The 10056-nt window shown below is 38.3% G+C and overlaps 1 pseudogene; it reads right to left on the reverse strand.

The window, feature by feature from the left end:
* Nucleotides 1–6731: 6731 nt before the first annotated feature.
* Nucleotides 6732–6830, reverse strand: LOC118627362 (annotated as a pseudogene).
* Nucleotides 6831–10056: the final 3226 nt, after the last annotated feature.

The following is a 10056-nucleotide window of genomic DNA, read 5'->3' on the forward strand; positions in this document are numbered from 1 at the left end:
TATGGGATATTTTGGTTGTTTCATTTTTGGCTGTGAACAACCATGTACATGTTTTAGTGTGGACACGTTTAAGTTCTCTGGGGTAAATGCCCAGGAGTACAAACGCTGGATTGTATGGGTGTTTGATACGTTTTTAAAGAAACTTTCAAACTATTGTCCATATTGCTGTACCATTTTACATTCCCACACCAATGTATGAGAAATCTGGTTTCTCTGAGTCTCTGCCAGCATTTGGTATTGTCATTATTTTTCAAAGCTGTTCTAATAGATGTGTAGTGAGAACTCATTTTGGCTTTCATTTGCTTTCCCCAATGGCTAGTGATATGGAAGTTCATGTACTTATTCACCACCTTATATTCTCTTTGGTCCACTTTCTAATTGGATTGTTTGTTTTTCATACTGCTGATTTTTTTTATGTTGTGGTAAAATACACATATCATAAAATTCACCATCTTAACTATTTTTATTTATTTTTATTCCTCACCTGAGGATACTTTTCTATTTATCATCAGATAGAGTGGGAGGGAGGGAGGGAGAGAGAGACAGAGAAACATTGATGTGATAGAGCCACATGAACTGACCAGGTGTTTTGCCCTTGGCTGGAATCAAACCCAGGTATTTGTCCTTGGCTGGAATCAAACCCATGAACTCATTGGTCCATGGGCCTATGCTCTAACTACTGAGCAAACCTGGCCAGGGTGACCATTTTTAAGTGTACAGTTCAGTAACATGAAGTATATTTACATTGTTGTGCAACCAAAACCCAGAACTTTTTCATTTTGCAATACCAAAACTCTGTACCCGTTAAACATCTCCCCACTTCCCTCCCACCGTACTACTTTCTGTCTGAATTATTTTGACTGTTCTAAATAACTCATGTAAGTGGAAACATAGAGTATTTGTCTTCTTGTGACTGACTTATTTCAAGTAGCATAATGTCCTCAAGTTCTTTCCACATTGTAGCGCGCGTCAGAATTTCTTTTCTTTTCATGGCTGAATAAGATTCCATTGTAAGTACTCACCGCGTTTTGTTTATCCATTCATCCATTGATGAACACTTGGATGTCTTTTACCTCTCGACTATTGTAAACAATGCTACTACTAACATGGGTCTTTGAATATCTCTTTGATGCCCTGCCTTCAATTCTTTTGGATATATAAACAGAAGTGGAATTTTTGGATTATATGGTAATTCTATTTTAAATTTTTTGAAGGACTATCATACTGTTTTCCATAGTGGCTGCACCATTTTATATTTCCAACAATAGTGCACAGTGGTTCCAGTTTCTCCACATACTTGCCATTACTTGTTATTTTCTGACCCTCCCCCACCAATGGTAGCCATACAAATGCGTTTGAGGTGATACACTGTTGAGTTCGGAGAGTTCTTTTATGTTCTAGATACTAGCTGTTTATCAGATATGTGGTTTGAAAATATTTTCTCCCAGTCTGAAGCTTATCTATTTATCCTCTTTACATGGTTCTTTTCAGAGTCAATTTTATGATCTTGAAGAAGTCCAACTTATTGATTTTTTTTCTAATGGACCATGCGTTTGGTGTCATGTCTAAGAACTCTTCAACAAGCCCCAGGTCCAGAAGATTGTCTCTTGTGCTTTCATCTAGATGTTTTAATAGTTTCATGTTTTAATTTAAGCCTGTTATACATTTCAGTTAATTTTTAATAAGGTATTCAGTTTAGGTTGGAGTTTTTTTTTTGTTTTTTTTTTTTGGTCTGTGGCTACCCAATTGCTCTAATGTTATTTGTTGAAAACACTATTGTATTCATTTCTTTAGCCTGTTGATATGGTGAATTACATTGATTGGTTCTCAAATATTAAACCAACCTTGCCTGCCTGGAATAAACTCCATTTGATCATGGTGTACAGTTTTTTTATATCGTTTCATGTATTTTACAGTTCTTCTGCTTGGTGCATGCACATTCAGAATTACTAAATCTTTTTGGTGGATTGACTCTCATCATTATATATCTATCTGTTTCTAGTAATTTTCTACGCTCTGAGCGTATCTAGTCTGATATTAATATAGGCATTCCTGCTTTCTTTTGATTGATGTTTGCATGGTTATCTTCTCCCCAACTTTCACTTTCTACCTGCCTATATTGTTATTTTTGAAGTGCGTTTCCTGTTGACTTTATATAGTTAGGTTATTTAAAATAATTTATTCTGCCAATCTCCATCTTTTACTTGGTGTATTTAGATAATTTATGTTTAATGTAAATACTAATGCTAGAACTTATATATGTTTGTTTTTTTGTTCCCCTTTCCCCTGTTTTCTTTTTCCAGCCTTCCTGTGGATTACTTGAACATTTTAATAATTTATTTCGAATTAATTATGATATTTTGGGTGTATTTCTTTGTATCATTTTTTAAAAAGTGGTTGCTCTAGTACATAGGTACACACACACACACACATCTTATCACAATCTATTTGTGTTAATGATTGTCAGTTTGAATGATGTATAAGAAACCTTATCTCCCTTTGGAACCTTTTTCTCTCCCATTCATAATTGTCTTAAACTTTTTCTCTACACACCCTGAGAACCACATCAGACAGTGTGATCGTTTTGGCCTCACTATCAAATATAATTTAGAAAACTCAAGAGAAAGAAAGGCTATTTTATTTGCCCACAGTTTTACTCTTTCCATTGTTTATTTTTTTCTTTCCCCTGCTGTTCCTAGAGTCCTTATTTTTATCATTTCCCTCTCGTATTCCCTTGTTGTTCTATCTTCAACTTAAAGTTCCTTTAGCCATTCTTTTCGGGTACATCTGTTGGCTCCAAATTCTCCTAGTTTTCTTTCGTCTAGTAGAATCTCGAGTTATTCTTCATTTCTGAAGGACATTGTCGCTGGATGTAGGCTTGTAGTGTGACAGCTCCTTTCTTTCAGTGTGTGAGACGCTGCCCACCTCCTCTGGCATCCGCGGTCTCTGTCATTCAAATTGTTTTTCCTCTCTAGCTAAGCAACTGTTTTTCTCTGCTTTCGAGATTTTTTTTTTTCTTTTTTAGTTTACAGAAATTTGACTATGATGTATCCTGGTGTGAATTTCTTTGGGGTTAGCTTCTTAAATTCACAGGTTTTTATTATTTGCCAAATTCAGGAAACTTCAGCCATTATTTCCTTGAATACTTTTTAGCCTAACCTTTTCCTTCCCTTCTTGGACTCTGATGCCACGAAAGTTAGACCTTTCATTAAAGTTCCACAGTCTCTTGTGGTTCTGTTCATTTCTTATGTGTATTTTTCATTTGTTGTTCAGATCTGCTAATTTCCCTTGTTCTGCAAGTTCACTGACTCTTTCCTCTGACCCCACCCTTCTATTTTGAGTCAATTTATTGAAGTTTTACATTTTGGTTGTCTTAATATTTTTAGTTTTAAAATTTCTACTTAGTTTTAAATGTGTTTGCAATTGTTGAAGCATTTTTTAGGATGGCTGGATAAAATGCTTGTCAGGTATTCTTAACATCCACGTCATAGTGCTGGCATCTGTTGATAGTCTTTCTAATTTAAGTTGAGATTGCATTTGATCCTTGGTACGATGAGTGATTTTTTATTGAAACCTGGACGTTTTGGGTACATTGTTATGAGACCCTAGATCTGATTTCAGTCTATTTGAGCAGGCCTCATCTGATACAGCTCTGGTTGTGGAGACGGAAGTCCATGCTCCCCATGCAGACTCTGTTGACACCATCATGGGGGAAGAACTGCTTGTTACCGCTGTGTGAGGTGGGGGTTAAGGCTCCTCACCAGGCCTCCACTAGTGCCACCCTGGCTGGAAAAGGCAGACGTGCCTTGTTTCTGTTTCCCACTCCACTAACATGGTGAGGGTGGTGCTGATGTTCATAGTGGTGGTGATGATGGTGTTAGTGGTGGTGGTGTTGCTGGCGGGGTGGCCACACTAACTCTGGGTGATGGTGAAAGTCCTGACTAGGCCTCCTCTGATACCTCCTCAGCAGGATGTACCTTGATACCACTGGGTGGGAGTAGAAGTCCAGGTTCCTCACATTATCTCCAGTGAGATAGAGAAACCTCGAGAAACCTCATTGCCACTTAGTGGGGGTGAAGTTCCCAGTTCGCCACTTGGCTTTTTTTTTTTTTTTCAATATCACTGACAGAGTGGGTAGGTGGCGGGAGATGGGAGAGGTCTGAGTGCCTCATTAGAGCTGGGTGAGGTTGAAAGTCTAGGCTTCCCACTTTGCCCTTGCTGGTGGCGGTAGGGCTGGGCCAAAGTTTTTCTTTGCTGTTTAGCTAGAATAGATCAGTGATTTTTCAGAAGTTGTCTGTCTTATTAAGCTGCCCTTTCCTTGGTCCTTGTCTAAAGAGAGCAGGCTTTGCTTTCCTCTGTGCTCATGGACATTTCCAGGCTGCTTATAGCGCCAGCACCCAGTGGGACAGAGGAGGGACACTGCTGAGTCATTCCTGGTGTCCTGAAGTCCCCAGCCAATCTGTCGTCTTCTTTGCAACCATCAGAGTCTTATGCTCATTTTAGAGAGCCCATCCAGGTTTCAGCTCTACTTAGCTGGAGGAATAGGATAGAGTAAATCTATGCTATCTTTCTGGAAGCAGATGTTCAGTCTCATTTACTAAGACAATGATCTAGGTAAGAAAGAAACAGATCACGCTTTTTTGCAGATGTTGGGCGCTTTGATTATTTTGCCTTAAGGCTGTGTCAGCAAGCTGGAGAGCCAGCTTGCCGGAAGCATCCCCATAATTAATACCAGGCCTTGGTGTGATTATTAATAGTGTACCTCACCAGTTTGACCTCACAGATTTTGATTGAGTGGGTTCAACCTTGAAAAAAAACAAACTTGCTAAATAAGCTGGTTCTGCGAGTCACTTTATCATTAAGGTGAACAACAAATTCGTTCAGCTCAAAACCTAGTGGTGTTTTCACACTAAGGCTTGACAGCTCAGAAACACTGGGCCGCAGCAATCCTCACAAACCCAATGGGTATTAGCCAAACAGAGCAAGCTTTCCAGGGCACTTTTCACAAGAGAAGTATTCAAACTACCCCTTATACGGAATTTACCCATTTTACTTTCCCGCTGAGCGCACTAAGGAAATCCCGAGGCCGACCCTTCGGGGAAGCGCTGGCTCACCCCCTTCAGGACGGGCCCAGCCTGCTTCTGCCCCTCTGCGGTTGTGCTGGTCAGTTTTACCTCTGTCTGTTCTCGTCCTCCAGTGGATTCCATGATTTGCTCAGAAACTCACATTGTCTTGCTAGAATTTTCTTAACCAGGTATTACACCATCAAGAAATCTGCATTTAACATCCAATAGGCATCATCATTATAAACGTAGTGAATAAAGATCAATAAAATGCCCTAACATCGCCCTGGCCAGTTTGGCTCAGCGGTTAGAGTGTCTGCTGGTGGACCAAAGAGTCACAGGTTCGATTCCGTCAAGGGCACAAACCTCGGTTGCGGTTCCTCCCCGGCCCTGGCCAAGGTCCTGCGGGGGGCAACCAGTCGATGTGTCTCTCTCATGTTGGTGTTTCTCTCTCTCCCTCTCTCTCCCTCCACTCTGTCTGAAAATAAATAGAAAAATATTCTCATGTGAGGATTAAAAAAAAAAAAAAAGCCCTAAACCTCGTATGTTCAGTAACAGAAATTTAAGGCACGAAATCCACCTAACCCCGGTCTCCTGGCAGGTTTTTCAAACATGCCTTTCAAACACATTAAAATGCCTCTTTTATGGTTCAGTTTAAAAAGCACCTTTCCTAGTCTGTCTGCCTCTTTGACCCCAAGCCTTTGGCATAGCTACAGTTCACTCCCAACCCCCATTACATGAGCTTTTCTTTCTAAGATGATTTAAAAAAATTGTGGTAAAATATACATATTATACCATTTATCATTTTAACCATTTTAAGCGTACAGTTCCTGGCATAAAATACATTGACATTCTTGTGCGGACATCACTACCCTCCATATCCAGAACTTCTTCGTCTTTCCTAACTGAAAATTTGTACCCGATTAAAATAATTACTCCCTCTACCTTTCTCTCCCAGCACCTGGAAACCACTGTCCTACTTGCTGTCTCTGTGAATGTGACTTCTTCCAGTGCCTCGTACGCATGGAATAATACATTACTTATCTTTTTATTACTTGATATTTCACTTAGCACAATTTCCTCAAAGTTCATCCATGTTATAACAAGTGACAGGATTTACTTCCTTTTTACTGAGTTTCTTTTTAAAAATAATTTAAAAAAATTTTTAAATTACAGTTGACATTAAATATTACATTTGTGTCAGGTGTACAACATGGTGATTAGGCATTTATAGAACTTACAAAGTGACCACACCAATAAGTCTAGCACCCTCATGACATACATAGTTATTATAATATTATTGACTATATTCTTTATGCTGTACTTTATATCCTACAAAATTGGTATTTTGTAGGTACCAATTTGTGCTTATTAATCCCTTTCCTTTCCCACCCAACTGAATTTCTTTTCAAGGTTGGATAATATTTCATTGCATGTATATACCACATTATGTGTATCCATTTGTCAGTCGATGGACACTTGGGTTGCTTCCACCTTTTGTCTATTGTAAATAGTGCTGCTATGAACATGAGTGTACAAATATCTCTTTGAAACCCTGCTTTTAATTCTTTTGAGTACATATCCAGAAGTGGAATTTCTGGATCAGATGTTCATTCTGTTTTTAAGTTTTTGAGGAACTGCCATACTGTTTTCCATGGCAACTATTCCAAAAACATGAAACACCCCATGAATTTGCATGTCACAGGGGCCACATTAATCTTTTCTGTATTGTTCCACTGTTAGCATATGTACGGCTCAAACAAGCACCCAAGGTGATTTAGAACTGACCTTGAGGGGGACTTCCGATCCCTTTTCATTTGCTTGTTTGATTGTGCTTTTCACTGCCTAACCCCTTCTCTTTTCACAAGTTGCAGAAAAGTCTGTTAATTAACCTTATAAATGTACCTACATGGGTTTATTAATAGTTATTTAAAGAGAGTAACTTTGTTATTTCACAAAAATAATACACCCTTCTTTAGAAGTTGAAGATCATAGAAAACATTTTTAAAAGGGTAACAAATCATCCCGTATGCTGCCACCCAGAAACAAATGATATCAATAATTTGGACACAATTTCAACCATCTCTCTTTTCATTGTAAAACAGAAAGATGGACTGATAGAAATAATTTTTGTAAGAGATTATATTATACATGTTGTTATAAAGTAAAAAGTTAAAATTAATTTTACTTTAATTCAATAGTTAGAAAAAACCCTGAGGTAAAACTGAAGACATGGCGAACTTCAGAAAAATATTGCCTCACTCTGAGATATACAAGTTCCCAAAGTGCCGTCTAGACTAAGGTATGGAAACATGGAAGGATGGAATCCACTGTAAGTTCATCCTTACGTGTTTCAGTTTTTTCTTTATGGACAGAAGGCCTATCTCATCTTAGATAAGGTAATTAGCTCCTTACACTTCCTCTCACTCTCTTCCTCACTTTTTGATTTTAGTTGTTTTATTGTTTTTACTGTGCCAAGATTTATCAAGTAGATGCTATAGACTGTTTCTATTAAAGTTTAATATTTATATGAATTTGGTGCTCACCACGAGACTTTGTCTGCGTTGGCATCTCTATCCTATTTATTTTGATTCATTCTTGTGTGCTTGAATTTCAACACAGGCCATTTTTTCAGGAAAGACTCAGGTGCTATATTCCTTGAGTTTTCTCATGCTGGAGAATGTCAGTGATTGCCTTTAGACTTGCATGGTAATTTGGCTGGGTATAATATTTTTTAAATTATTATTATTATTATTAATTTATTTTTATTACAGATGTTTCTCCTTTTTTTCCCTCATTGATATCCTCCTCCCCATCCTCCCAACCCTGTCCCCAGGTTTGTTGTCCATGTCCATCAATTATGTGTACATGCATATAAGTTCTGTAGTTTATCTCTCTACCCCTCTTCTGAGGGTTGTCAGTCTGCACCCTACTTCCATGCCTCTGGGTCTACCCTGTTCTTCAGACTGTTATGTTCATTATATTCCACAAATAAGTGAGATCATGTGATATTTGTCTTTCTCTGCTTGGCTTGTTTCACTTAAGATAATACTATCCAGGTCCCTCCATGTTGTCTCAAAGGAGACAACAGCTGCATAGTACAGCTGCATAGTACTCTATTGTGTACATGTACCACACCTTTTTTTATCCATTTGTCTACTGATGGACACTTGGGCTGTTTCCAGATCTTAGCTATTGTAAATAGTGCTGCTATGAACATGGGGGTACATATATTCTTTCTGATTGGTGTTTCAGGCTTCTTAGGGTATATGCCTAGAAATGGGATTGCTGGGTCAAATGGCAATTCAATTTTTAATTTTTTGAGGTAGCACCATACTGTTTTCCATAGTGGCTGCACCAGTCTGCATTCCCACCAGCAGTGTACTAGAGTCCCCTTTTCTTTACACCCTCCCCAGCACTTGTTGTTTGATGATCTGTTGATGGCGGCCATTCTGACAGGTGTGAGGTAATACCTCATTGTTGTTTTAATTTGCATCTTTCTGATGATTAGTGATGTTGAGCATTTCTTATCTGTCTCTTAGTCATTTGTATGTCCTGTTTGGAGAGGTGTTTATTTAGTTCCTCTGCCCATTTTTTAATTGGGTTCTTTGTCTTCCTTTTGTTGAGTTGTATGAGTACTCTATATATTTTGGAAATTAACCCTTAAGATGATGTATCATTGGCAATTATGCTCTCCCATACAGTGGGTTCCCTTTCCGTTTTGATGGTTGTTTCTTTTGCTGTACAGAAGCTTTTGAGTTTGATGTAGTCCCATGAGTTCATTTTTTCCTTTGTTTCTGTTGCCTTAGGTGATTTATCAGTGAAAATTCTGCTGCGTATGGTGTCTGAAATTTTGTTGCCTACATTCTCTTCTAGGATTTTTATGGATTCACGAGTCACATTTAAGTCTTTTATCCATTTAGAGTTTATTCTTGTGTATTGTGTAAGTTGATGGTCTAGTTTCATTATTTTTTTGCATGTAGCTTTCCAATTTTCTCAACACCATTTATTAAAGAAGCTGCCTTTACTCCATTGTATGCTCTTGCTACCTTTGTCAAATATTAATTGAGCATAATGTCTTAGGTCAATTTCCGGGTTCTCTGTTCTGTTCCACTGGTCTATATGCCTCTTCTTGTTCCAGTACCAGGCTGTTTTGATTACAGTAGCTTTGTAATATAACGTGATATCCAGTATTGCGATCCCACCTACTTTGTCCTTCTTTTTCTTTTCTTTTTTTTTTTTATCCTCACCCGAGGACATTTTTCCACTTTTTTTTGTTCAGATAGAGCGGGAGGGAGAGAGAGGAAGAGAGAGAGAGAAACATCGATGTGAAGGGACACATCGAGTGGCTGCCACCCGCACGACCAACCAGGGCCAGGGACAAACTGCAACCGAGGTACATGCCCTTAGCGGGAACCGAACCCGGGTCTCTCCGGACCGCAGGCGGACGCTCTAACCGCTGAGCCAAACTGGCCAGGGCTGTCCTTCTTTTTCAAGATTGCTGTGGCTATTCAGTTTTTTTTGTTTTGTTTTGTTTCATATAAACTTTTGAAGTATTTGTTCTAGTTCTGTGTAATACGTGGTTGATATTTTGATGGGGATTGCTTTGAATCTATAGATTGCTTTGGGTAATATGAACATTTTAATGATGTTAATTCTTCCAATCCATGAACAAAGTATGTGCTTCCACTTTTTTTATATCTTCCTCTATTTCTTTTCTCAATGTCCTGTAGTTTTCTGCAAATAGGTCCTTTACTTCTTTGGTTAGGTTTATTCCTAGGTATCTTAATTTTTTTGCTGCGATGGTAAATGGGATTTTTTTTTTTTAGTTTTTCTTTCTGTGAGTTCATCACTGATGTATAAGAATGCCGTCAATTTCTTGACGTTAATTTTGTATTCTGCTACTTTGCCAAATTCATTTATTAAGTCTAGTAGATTTTTGATGGAGTCTTTAGGGTTTTCTACGTATAATATCATGTCATCTGCAAATAAT

This window comes from Molossus molossus, unplaced genomic scaffold (genome assembly GCF_014108415.1).
Source record: "Molossus molossus isolate mMolMol1 unplaced genomic scaffold, mMolMol1.p scaffold_m16_p_12, whole genome shotgun sequence".
Classification (NCBI taxonomy): Eukaryota; Metazoa; Chordata; class Mammalia; order Chiroptera; family Molossidae; genus Molossus; species Molossus molossus.